The sequence below is a fragment of the Hordeum vulgare genome, chromosome 2H, assembly GCF_904849725.1.
Source record: "Hordeum vulgare subsp. vulgare chromosome 2H, MorexV3_pseudomolecules_assembly, whole genome shotgun sequence".
Lineage (NCBI taxonomy): Eukaryota > Viridiplantae > Streptophyta > Magnoliopsida > Poales > Poaceae > Hordeum > Hordeum vulgare.
In genome coordinates, this window is record NC_058519.1 from 428,804,200 (window position 1) to 428,817,583 (window position 13,384).

Here is a 13,384-nt window from a genome sequence, read left to right on the forward strand (position 1 = left end):
CTCCGATAAATTCTATGCTTGCAAGATGGAGGAGAACTCGTCTGTCAGTGAACATGTGCTCAAAATGTCTGGGTACTCAAACCGTCTAGCTGAGCTGGGGATTGAACTCCCGCAAGAGGCTATCACTGACAGAATCCTTCAATCACTGCCGCCAAGCTATAAAGGCTTTGTGTTGAACTACAACATGCAAGGGATGAACAAGTCACCCGGCGAGTTGTTTGCGATGCTGAAAGTCGCAGAGTCTGAACTCCATAAAGAGCATCAAGTGTTGATGGTGAATAAGACCACTAGTTTCAAGAGAAACGGCAAAGGGAAGAAGGGTAATTCAAAGAAGAGTGGCAAGCCTGTTGTGAATCCGACGAAGAAACCCAAAGCTGGACCTAAGCCTGAAACAGAGTGTTACTATTGCAAGGGTATGGGTCACTGGAAGCGCAACTGCCCCAAGTATCTGGCTGATAAGAAGGCGGCCAAAGAAAAATCAGGTATATTTGATATACATGTTATTGATGTGTACTTAACCGGCTCTCGTAGTAGTGCCTCGGTATTCGTTACCGGTTCTGTTGCTCATATTTGCAACTCGAAACAGGAACTGCAGAATAGACGAAGGCTGGCGAAAGATGAAGTGACGATGCGCGTAGGAAATGGTTCCAAGGTTGATGCAATCGCCGTCGGCATAGTTTCACTTCAGTTACCATCAGGATTAATTATGAACTTGAATCATTGTTATTTAGTGCCTGCGTTGAGCATGAACATTATATCTGGATCTTGTTTATTGCGAGACGGTTACTCTTTTAAGTCAGAGAATAATGGTTGTTCTATTTCTATGAGTAACATCTTTTATGGTCATGCACCCAATGTGAGAGGATTGTTCATATTGAATCTTGATAGTGATACACACATACATAACATTGAGACCAAAAGAGTTAGAGTTAACAATGATAGCGCCATATTTTTGTGGCACTGCCGCTTAGGTCATATTGGTGTAAAGCGCATGAAGAAACTCCATGCCGATGGACTTTTGGAGTCACTTGACTTTGATTCACTTGACACATGTGAACCATGCCTCATGGGCAAGATGACTAAAACTCCGTTCTCCGGAACAATGGAGCGTGCAAGTGACTTGTTGGAAATCATACATACCGATGTGTGCGGTCTGATGAGCGTAGAGGCATGCGGCGGATATCGTTATTTTCTCACATTCACTGACAATTTGAGTAGATATGGTTATGTCTACTTAATGAAGCAGAAGTCTAAAACATTTGAAAAGTTCAAGCAATTTCAGAGTGAAGTTGAAAATCATCGTAACAAGAAGATCAAGTTCCTACGGTCTGATCGTGGGGGTAAATATCTGAGTTTCGAGTTTGGTGCTCACTTAAGACAATGTGGAATTGTTTCACAGTTGACACCGCCTGGAACACCACAACATAATGGTGTGTCCGAACGTCGTAATCGTACTTTATTAGAGATGGTGCGATCTATGATGTCTCTTACCGATTTGTCGTTATCGTTTTGGGATTATGCATTAGGCACAGCTGCATTCACTTTAAATAGGGCACCATCAAAATCCGTTGAGACGACACCATACGAACTGTGGTATGGAAAAAGGCCAAAGTTGTCGTTTCTTAAGGTTTGGGGATGTGATGCTTATGTCAAAAAGCTTCAGCCTGAAAAGCTGGAACCCAAAGCGGAAAAGTTCATCTTCATAGGTTACCCAAAAGAGACAGTTGGGTACACCTTCTATCTCAAATCCGAGGGCAAAGTGTTTGTTGCTAAAAACGGAGCTTTTCTCGAGAAGGAGTTTCTCTCGAGAGAATTTAGTGGGAGGAAGATAGAACTTGATGAGGTTGTCGAACCTCTCATCCCTCTAGATGGTGGCGCAGGGCAAGGGGAAACCTCTGTCATTGCGACGCCGGTTGAGGAGGAAGTTAATGATGATGATCATGAAACTCCGGTTCAAGTTCCTGTCAAACCACGCAGGTCGACGAGACCACGTGCTGCTCCAGAGTGGTACGGTAATCCCGTCATGTCAATCATGTTGTTAGACAACAATGAACCTGCAAATTATGAAGAAGCAATGGTGGGCCCAGATTCCAACAAATGGCTAGAGGCCATGAAGTCCGAGATAGGATCCATGTATGAGAACAAAGTATGGACTTTGGAAGTACTACCAGAGGGTCGCAAGGCTATTCAGAACAAATGGATCTTTAAGAAGAAGACGGACGCTGACGGCAATGTGACCGTTCATAAAGCTCGACTTGTGGCAAAGGGTTTTTCACAAGTTCAAGGAGTTGACTACGATGAGACATTCTCACCCGTAGCGATGCTTAAGTCCGTCAGAATCATGTTAGCAATAGCTGCATTTTTCGATTATGAAATCTGGCAGATGGATGTCAAAACGGCGTTCCTTAACGGTTTCCTTAAGGAAGAGTTGTATATGATGCAACCCGAAGGTTTTTTCGATCCTAAGAATGCTAACAAGGTGTGCAAGCTCCAGCGATCCATTTATGGGCTGGTGCAAGCATCTCGGAGTTGGAACAAACGCTTTGATGAGCTGATCAAAGCATTTGGGTTTATACAAGTTGTTGGAGAATCTTGTATTTACAAGAAAGTGAGTGGGAGCTCTGTGGCGTTTCTAATATTATATGTGGATGACATATTGCTGATTGGAAACAACGTAGAGTTTTTGGAGAGCATAAAGGTTTACTTGAATAAAAGTTTCTCTATGAAGGACCTAGGAAAACTTCTTACATTCTAGGCATTAAGATCTACAGGGATAGATCGAAACGCCTGATAGGACTTTCACAAAGCACATACCTTGATAAAGTTTTGAAGAGGTTCAAAATGGAACAGTCCAAGAAAGGGTTCTTGCCAGTTTTACAAGGTACGAGATTGAGTAAGACTCAGTGCCCAGCAACTGATGAGGATAGAGAGCATATGAGCACCGTCCCCTATGCTTCAGCCATAGGTTCTATCATGTATGCAATGTTGTGCACTAGACCGGACGTTAGCTTGGCCATAAGTATGGCAGGCAGGTTCCAGAGTAATCCAGGAGTGGATCACTGGACGGCGGTCAAGAATATCCTGAAGTACCTGAAAAGGACTAAGGAGATGTTTCTCGTGTATGGAGGTGACGAAGAGCTTGACGTAAAGGGTTACGTCGATGCAAGCTTTGACACAGATCCGGACGACTCTAAGTCGCAGACCGGATACGTATTTATTCTTAATGGGGGTGCGGTAAGCTGGTGCAGTTCCAAGCAAAGCGTCGTAGCAGATTCTACATGTGAAGCGGAGTACATGGCTGCCTTGGAGGCGGCTAAGGAGGGTGTCTGGATGAAGCAGTTCATGACGGATCTTGGAGTAGTGCCAAGCGCACTAAATCCAATAATCTTGTTCTGTGACAACACGGGTGCCATTGCCCTAGCAAAGGAACCACGGTTTCACAAGAAGTCCAGACACATCAAACGACGCTTCAACCTCATCCGCGAATACGTCGAAGGGGGGACGTAAATATATGCAAAGTGCACACGGATCTGAATGTAGCAGACCCGCTGACTAAACCTCTTCCACGGGCAAAGCATGATCAACACCAGAACTGTATGGGTGTTAGATTTATTACAATGTAATTCGCATGATGATGTGAGGGCTAGATTATTGACTCTAGTGCAAGTGGGAGACTGTTGGAATTATGCCCTAGAGGCAATAATAAATATAGTTATTATTATAATTCCTGTATCAAGATAATCGTTTATTATCCATGCTATAATTGTATTGAATGAAGACTTATATACATGTGTGGATACATAGACAAAACACTGTCCCTAGCAAGCCTCTAGTTGGCTAGCCAGTTGATCAAAGATAGTCAGGGTCTTCTGATTATGAACAAGGTGTTGTTGCTTGATAACTGGATCACGTCATTAGGAGAATCACGTGATGGACTAGACCCAAACTAATAGATGTAGCATATTGATCGTGTCATTTTGTTGCTACTGTTTTCTGCGTGTCAAGTATTTGTTCCTATGACCATGAGATCATATAACTCACTGACACCGGAGAAATGCTTTGTGTGTATCAAATGTCGCAACGTAATTGGGTGACTATAAAGATGCTCTACAGGTATCTCCGAAGGTGTTCGTTGAGTTAGTATGGATCGAGACTGGGATTTGTCACTCCGTGTGACGGAGAGGTATCTCAGGGCCCACTCGGTAATACAACATCACACACAAGCCTTGCAAGCAATATGACTTAGTGTAAGTTGCGGGATCTTGTATTACGGAACGAGTAAAGAGACTTGCCGGTAAACGAGATTGAAATAGGTATGCGGATACTGCCGATCGAATCTCGGGCAAGTAACATACCGAAGGACAAAGGGAATGACATACGGGATTATATGAATCCTTGGCACTGAGGTTCAAACGATAAGATCTTCGTACAATATGTGGGATCCAATATGGGCATCCAGGTCCCGCTATTGGATATTGACCGAGGAGTCACTCGGGTCATGTCTACATAGTTCTCGAACCCGCAGGGTCTGCACACTTAAGGTTCGACGTTGTTTTATGCATATTTGAGTTAAATGGTTGGTTACCAAATGTTGGTCGGATTCCCGGATGAGGTCACGGACGTCACGAGGGTTTCCGGAATGGTCCGGAAACGAAGATTGATATATAGGATGACCTCATTTGATTACCGGATGGTTTTCGGAGTTACCGGGAATGTACCGGGAAGGACGAATGGGTTCCGAGTGTTCACCGGGGGGGCAACCCACCCCGGGGAAGCCCATAGGCCTTGGGGGTGGCGCACCAGCCCTTAGTGGGCTGGTGGGACAGCCCAAGAAGGCCCTATGCTCCATAGGAAGAAAATCAAAGAGAAAAGAAAAAAAAGAGGAGGTGGGAAAAGGGGGAAGGACTCCTCCTTCCAAACCTAGTTGGATTCGGTTTGGAAGGGGAGGACTCCCCCCCCCCTTGGCTGGGCCGAACCCCTTGGGGGTCCTTGGACCCCAAGGCAAGGCTCCCCCTCTTCCCCCTATATATACGGAGGTTTTAGGGCTGATTTGAGACAACTTTGCCACAGCAGCCCGACCACATATCTCCACGGTTTTACCTCTAGATCGCGTTTCTGCGGAGCTCGGGCGGAGCCCTGCTGAGATTAGATCACCACCAACCTCCGGAGCGCCGTCACGCTGCCGGAGAACTCATCTACCTCTCTGTCTCTCTCGCTGGATCAAGAAGGCCGAGATCATCGTCGAGCTGTACGTGTGCTGAACGCGGAGGTGCCGTCCGTTCGATACTAGATCGTGGGACTGATCGCGGGACGGTTCGCGGGGCGGATCGAGGGACGTGAGGACGTTCCACTACATCAACCGCGTTCAGTAACGCTTCTGCTGTGCGATCTACAAGGGTACGTAGATAGAATATCCCCTCTCGTAGATGGACATCACCATGATAGGTCTTCGTGCGCGTAGGAAAATTTTTGTTTCCCATGCGACGTTCCCCAACATCAGCTTCGGCAGTGGAAAGTGAAACGCAGTTCTGCTTCTTTGAGGACCAACAGACTAGTATCTTCCGAGGAAATGACATGTGCCAGAGGTTGCTTGCTATCCACACGGTCACCAACATAGTCAGAATCAGAATATCCCACAAGATGAAGATTTGAGCCCTTGGGGTACCATAATCCTAGTGTTGGTGTGTGAGCTAAGTATGGAAGAATATGCTTCACAGCCTTATGGTGTGATTCCTTCGGTTTTGCTTGAAAATGTGCACACATGCAAACACTAAGCATTATATCTGGCCTAGATGCACATAAGTACAATAAAGAGCCAATCATAGAGCGATATACCTGCTGATCGAATTCTTTACCATTTTCGTCAGTGCAGAGGCGGCCGTTGGTAGGCATTGGAGTCTTGGCACCTTTGCATTTATGCATGTCGAATTTACTCAGAACATCTTTGAGGTATTTATCCTGTGATATGAAGATTCCATTGCGTTGTTGACGAATTTGAAGACCTAAGAAGAATTTCAGTTCCCCCATCATAGACATCTGATATTCTTCACTCATCATGTAAGCAAAATCATCACTGTATCGTTTGTCAGTACAGCCAAATATAATGTCATTGACATATATCTGGCACATAAATAGCTCATTATCATAGGATTTAGTGAAAAGAGTTGGATCGAGTGAACCAGGTTTGAAGCCTTTCTTCATGAGGACATCCTTCAATGTATCATACCATGCCCGAGGGGCTTGCTTGAGACCATAAAGCGCCTTTTTGAGTCTAAAGACTTTGTCTGGATTCTTTGGATCCACAAAACCTGGGGGCTGAGCAACATATACTTCTTCCTCAAGCTTACCATTAAGGAATGCACTTTTCACATCCATTTGATGTAAGATGATGTCATGATGATTAGCATAAGCAAGTAGTATTCGAATAGCTTCAAGTCTAGCAACAGGTGCAAAAGTTTCATCGAAATATATTCCTTCAACCTGTGTGTAGCCTTGGGCTACAAGTCGTGCCTTATTCCTCACCACTTGACCATCCTCATCTTGCTTGTTTCGGAAAATCCACTTGGTTCCGATGATGTTGTGGTTGCAAGGATCTGGTCGTTTGACGAGTTCCCATATGGCATTTAGCTTGAATTGAAGAAGTTCGTCTTGCATAGCTTGGATCCACTCTGGTTCCAGGAAAGCCTAAACAACTTTTGAAGGTTCTGTGATAGACACAAAGGAGAAATGCCCACAAAAGTTCACCAAGTGTGAAGCTTTTGAGCGAGTGAGAGGACCTGGCGCGTTGATGTCATTGAGGATTTTGTCAAGTTCCACTTCATTTGCAATCCTCGGATGAGCTGCTTGAGGATTTCATCTCGGCTGAGGAATTGGTTCTGGAGCAATTTCCTTAGGAGCATATTCTTGATTTTCATCAATGCTGGGAATGATTTCTTCATCAATTTCCTCAGTGGGAACAATGTCTTCAGTAGCTTTGAGCTTTATTGCTTCCTCAGGAGACAGCTTATCTGGATCAGAAGGCAATTGCTCCCTTTGCGAGCCATTAGTTTCATCGAACCGCACATCTACAGTCTCAACAACCTTGTTGTGATAGTTGTTGAAGACTCTGTAGGTGTGCGAGTCCTTTCCATAACCGAGCATAAAACCCTCATGTGCCTTAGGTGCAAATTTTGAGCTATGGTGAGGATCTCTAATCCAACATTTTGCACCGAAGACTTTGAAATAACTTACATTGGGTTTCTTGTCTGTGAGGAGTTCATATGAGGTTTTCTTGAGGAATTTGTGAAGATATACCATGTTGATGATATGGCATGCAGTGTTGATTGCTTCAGGCCAAAAGCGACGAGGAGTCAGATATTCTTCAAGCATGGTTCTTGCCATCTCAACCAGAGTCCTGTTCTTCCGTTCAACGACACCATTCTGTTGAGGAGTATAAGGAGCAGACAATTCGTGAGTAATACCAAGTTCATCAAGATAATTATCAAGACCAGTGTTTTTGAACTTTGTTCCATTATCACTCCTGATGTGTTTGATCTTGATGCCGAAGTTCGTCGAGGCCCTTGAAGAAAATCGTTTGAAGACTTCCTACACTTCAGTTTTATATAAGATGATATGCACCCATGTATATCTGGAATAATCATCAACTATGACGAAGCCATATAAAGATGCTGCATTTGTTAGTGTGGCATAATGAGTAGGTCCAAATAGATCCATGTGAAGCAATTCAAATGGACGAGTAGTGGTCATGATAGTCTTCGAGGGGTGCTTGGATCTGGTCATTTTCCCAGACTCACAAGCACCGCAAAGGTGATCCTTGAGGAATTTTACTGATTCGATGCCGATGACATGCTTCTTCTTCGCGAGTGTGTGCAAATTCCTCATGCCTGCATGACCGAGTCTTCGATGCCACAGCCACCCTTCTGAGGTTTTTGCTAGTAAGCAAGTGGTTGGTTGAGGACCTGTAGAGAAATCAACAATGTACAAATCCCCTCTTCTAACACCTTCGAAGACTTTGGACCTGTCAGATTCCATGATAACAACACATCTATATCTTCCAAAGATAACAATCATATCAAGATCACAAAGCATTGACTGGCATGAGATTAAATCCAAGGGATTCAACAAGCATTACTTTGTCCATGTGCCTATCCTTGGAAATAGCCACTTTGCCAAGTCCCAATACCTTGATTTTACCTTTGTCAGCATATGTGATTTGCTTCAGGGGTGATGGAGTTAGTGGCATATTCATCAGCAAGCTTTTATCACCAGTCATGTGATGTGTGCAGCCACTATCAAGAACCCACTCAGTACTCTTGGGTTTTTCATCCTGTAGATGAATTAGAACACCTTACCATCTCATATTCTTCAGACTTGAAGAATATGATATCAATTTCATCAGATAGGAATTTCATCATAACAGAATTGTAAGGACGTGTGAAATATTTCTATTTCATTAATATTAGCTTGCGTCCTATCAAGCATTTTCCTCAGGTCTCCAGGAAATTCTTCAGATGATGATTTTCATATGGAGACCTGACCTGTAGAAGTGATTAGTTCAATTTCTTCACCACCCACATCTGAAGGGGTGGTAAGGGGTGGTAAATCATTCATCATCCTACGAGCACCATATGAGAAAGGGGGCATTGAAGCTAATGCACTTCTCTTAACAGTAGGGGGGTTAAAGTACTCATATGAATATGCAGAGAACTTGTTTGAGGATTTATGAACATAATGATTTGAAGAATAACGCTCATATTCATATTCCTTGTAATTTCCCTACATGTTAGAAGCATTAGCACGGGTACGAGCATAGTTTTGACCAGTTGAGGATTTTGATCCTCTTGAAGACTTTGGTCCTCCTGAGGAATTTGATCTGGGGTTGAAATTCTTCATCGGTGGTGTCATGAGGACATTCACCTGAAGATTTTCAAGGCAACTTTTGGGAACCCAAATTTTCCTCAGGGGAGGTCCATTCCTGCAGTTAGTTCCAACATATCGAGCAAATACTTCACCAGATTGATTTTTGAACAGTTTATAGTTGGACTCAAATGACTCATCTGAGGAATAGGATAATTCACATGAAAAGCCTGTTAGATTGGATGGATCAAAAGGAGGCCCAGTAGGAGCAACCCATGAGGTTTTGGGATACTGCTCAGGTTTCCAATAAGATCCATCAGCATTCAATTTCCTCTCAAAGGCAATTCCTTCTTTCCTTGGGTTCCTGTTCAAGATCTGCTTTTTGAGCACATCACAAAGGGTTTGATGTCCTTTGAGACTTTTGTATATGTCTGTCACATACAATTCCTTCAGCCTTGCATTTTCATCAGTGACATTTGTGTTTTCCTCAAGTGAGGAATTTGACACTACAGGAGCAGTTGAAGAATTTGTAGCAATTGAAGCATTTGATGATTCTGGTGAAGAATTAGCAGTTTCACGTTCAATGCATTTAATACATGGAGGAATGAATTCAGCTTGATCAGCACTGATCTGTTGAGCTAGTAATGAACCATTTTCCATACGAAGATCATCATGAGAAATTCTCAACTTTTCTAGATCAAGCTTCCTTTGAAAAAATTCATAGGAAAGTTTCTCATGATCGGCGAGGAGAGAAATATGACGATCTTGAAGATTATCAAATCTAGACTAAAGACTTTTCATATCTTCAGTGAGGATTTGGGTAAGATTCATTTCATCATTCAACAGATCATCGCTTCTATCTAGCAGTTTCTGAAGCTTTTCCAGAGCAGTTTGTTGTTTAGTGGCAATGATAGCAAGTTTACTGTAACTGGGTTTTTTATAATCATCAGGTTCACATTCACTTGAATCAGAGGAGGAAGCATCATTCGATACCTTTGAACCTTTTGCCATGAAGCAATAGGTTGGAGCGAAGTCATCAGCATAGTATTAGTGTGGATGGTGTTATCATTTTCTTCAAGGTTGAAGATTGACTTGCTGACGAATGTGGTTGCAAGTGCAAGACTAGCCTGTCCGTATTATGAGTCTTCATCAGAACCCTCCTCTTAATCACATTCCTCGGATTCTGCCTCGGAATCCATTTCCTTACCAATAAGTGCCCGAGCCTTTCTGAAACTAGTCTTCTTGTGCGATGAGGACTTTGAAGATGAGGGTTTTCAAGGTTTCTTCTTTTTCTTCGAGTCATCAGAACTTTCATCCTTGTATTTCTTATTGTTTGATTCCTTTCCCCAACAAGGACAATCAGCAATGTAGTGACCTGATTTCTTGCATTTGTGGCAGGTTCTTTTCTTGTAGTCCTCAGATGAAGATTCTGATTTCCTCATATCTCTTCTTCAAGATTTATCGAACTGGCCACGTCGTGTAAACCTATGGAATTTCCTCACAAGCATTGCAAGCTCCTGTCCAAATTCTTCAGGATCACCAATGCTACCATCCGAGTCTTCTTCTTCAGATGAGGAAATTGCTTTGGCCTTCAGTGCACGTGGTCTAGAATAGCTTGGTCCATATAGATCTCTCTTTTCTTGTTGTTGGAATTCATGAGTATTGAGTCTTTCAAGTATATCAGCTGGATCAAGCATCTTGTAGCCTGGTCTTTCTTGAATCATCAGAACTAAAGTATCAAATGAAGAATCCAAACATCTTAACAGTTTCTTCACAACTTCATGATCAGTAATGTCTCAAGCTCCCAGTGCTTGCAGTTCATTTGATATGTCAGTGAGGCGATCAAAGGTATCTTGGCAGCTTTCATTGTCAAACCTCTTGAAGCGATTGAAGATATTGCGAAGAACATCAACACGAGAATCACGCTGGGTTGATACCCCTTCATTAACTTTGGACAGCCTTTCCCAGATAAGTTTTGCTAATCCCAAAGCACTCACTCTGCCATACTGGCCTTTGCTCAGATGGCCACAGATGATATTCTTCGCTTGAGAGTCAAGTTGCTTCAATTTCTTCACATCAGCGGCAGAGATAGTAGCAGAGATGATAGCGACGCCATGTTCCACAGTATACCAGAGATCATTATCAATAGCTTATAGATGCATCTACATCTTGGTCTTCCAGAAGGGAAAGTCCTTTCCTTCGAAAGTAGGACATGCTGCAGTAACCTTAATCATGCCTGCAGTCGACATAACTAAAACTCCAGGTGGTTAAACCAAAATCATACAGAACAAGGGAGTACCTTGCTCTGATACCAATTGAAAGTGCGTTATATCGACTAGAGGGGGGTGAATAGGAGATTTTTAGAATTTCATCACTGCGGAAATTCCTTTTGAGGAAATTCCTCACTGATGACTAACTTACAGCGAAAACAGCAAAGGATCAGGAGTGCAAAGTTTCACTACAACAGTTTTTCAGGATGAAGAATATGAAAATAGTTTGCACAGTATGCAGGCACGCAGAAAACAGGTGAGGATTAACTTGCGTGAAGAATTTGGGGTTGAGGAATTTCAGAGAAAATCTTCAGCAAATTCTTCAAACAGTGACAGTGAAAATCATCAACACACAATCTAAGGAATATAAAGAGTTGACGAGATAGAACCCGTTTCACAGTGAAGACAGTGGTTGATGACCCAGTTCCAACTGTTGTGACGGTTGTACATCTGGTTTGGAGCGGCTTGGTATTGAAACCAAAGGACACACAGTCTCGGGACACACAGTCCCTACCATATTCTCCTTGGGCTAAGAACACACAGTCCTCGCCCAACACTCGTGGTAAGTCTTTAGGGCAGACTTCCAAACCCTCACAAACTTGGTCACCTGGCGATCCACAATTGACTGCTGGATTGCTCTAGACCATGACGCCTAACCGTCTGGAGGATGCACAGTCCTCAAAGGTAAAAGGCTTCAGTCCCACACAGGAACAACTTCTTCAGTGATGCTCAATCACTTGGTTTTTGGTTTGTGGTTTGGTGTTTGGGGTATTTCCTCACTGATGAATTACTCTCGAAGACTCTGAGGAATTTGGGTTGCTCTTATGACAAGTGTCAGTTTCTAACGGAGCTGCCAACCAGCTAATGGCTGTGGGGGCGGCTATTTATAGCCTGGGAGCATCCCGACATGATTTGACATTAATGCCCTTAAATAATATGACCGTTGGTGTGGATAAGACCAATGATGTGGCATGGCTATCGATAACAGTCGGGACCCTCAACTGTGAGAGTCCTCATGTCTCTCATATTCCTCACTTGAGGCTTTTGGTAGGATTAGGCTTGGGTTGAGCATCATGAGGAAATTCATTCCAATGTGTTGCCTCGACCCCCTTTAACAGTACGGTGTTCCTATTACTCAAGTGTGAAGAAAATAAAACAGAAAGGATAAATCTTCATGCTTCAAAGTCTTCAGATTGATTTTCTTCACGACACACCGAATTCCTCAATTTCAATATCTTCATGAGGAATATCAATTTCATCGCAAATTCTTCGCGATTCAATTCTTCAGCTTCAGACCAATTTCTTCAACCGAAGATATAGATTTTTAGGGGTCGATATTCATCGAGTGTTTCAAACTCCTCAGCGACTTATATATCATGTGTACACTCATGAACACATTAGATACTTAACCTATAAGTCTTCAAACCACCAAAATCACTAAGGGGCACTAGATGCACTTACACTATTTATGATGCCGAAACACAATCTGGTGATGAACATGAGCCTAGTGATATATTGATAATGGTGTTCATGTTGATGCTCAACCTAGTAATGATAATGATGTGGAGATTGAACCTGTTGTTGATCTTGATAACCCACAACCTAAGAACAAGAGATATGATAAGAATGATTTTATTGCTAGGAAGCATGGTAAAGAAAGAGAACCATGGGTTCAGAAACCCATGCCCTTTCCTCCAAACCATCCAAGAAAAAGGATGATGGGGATTTTGAGCACTTTGTTGAAATGATTAGACCTATCTTTTTGCAAATGCGTTTGACTGATATGCTTAAAATGTCTCCTTATGCTAAGTAGATGAAAGATATTGTGACTAATAAAAGAAAGATACCTGATGTTGAGATTTCCACCAAGCTTTCTAATTACACTTTTAAGGGTGGGACTCCTAAGAAACTAGGTGATCCCGGAGTGCCCACTATACCTTGCTCCATTAAAGGAAATTATGTTAGAACTGCTTTATGTGATCTTGGAGCCGGTGTTAGTGTTATGCCTCTCTGTTTATATCGTAGACTTGAATTGGGTAAGTTGACACCTACTGAAATTTCTTTGCAAATGGTTGACAAATCAACTGCTTTACCTATCGGCATTTGCGAGGATGTGCATGTTGTGGTTGCGAACGTTACTATCTTAACAGACTTTATTATTCTTGATATTCCCGAGGATGATGCCATGGCGGTCATCCTTGGAAGACCCTTTTTAAACACTGTAGGGGATGTTATTGATTGCAACAAAGGCAATGTCA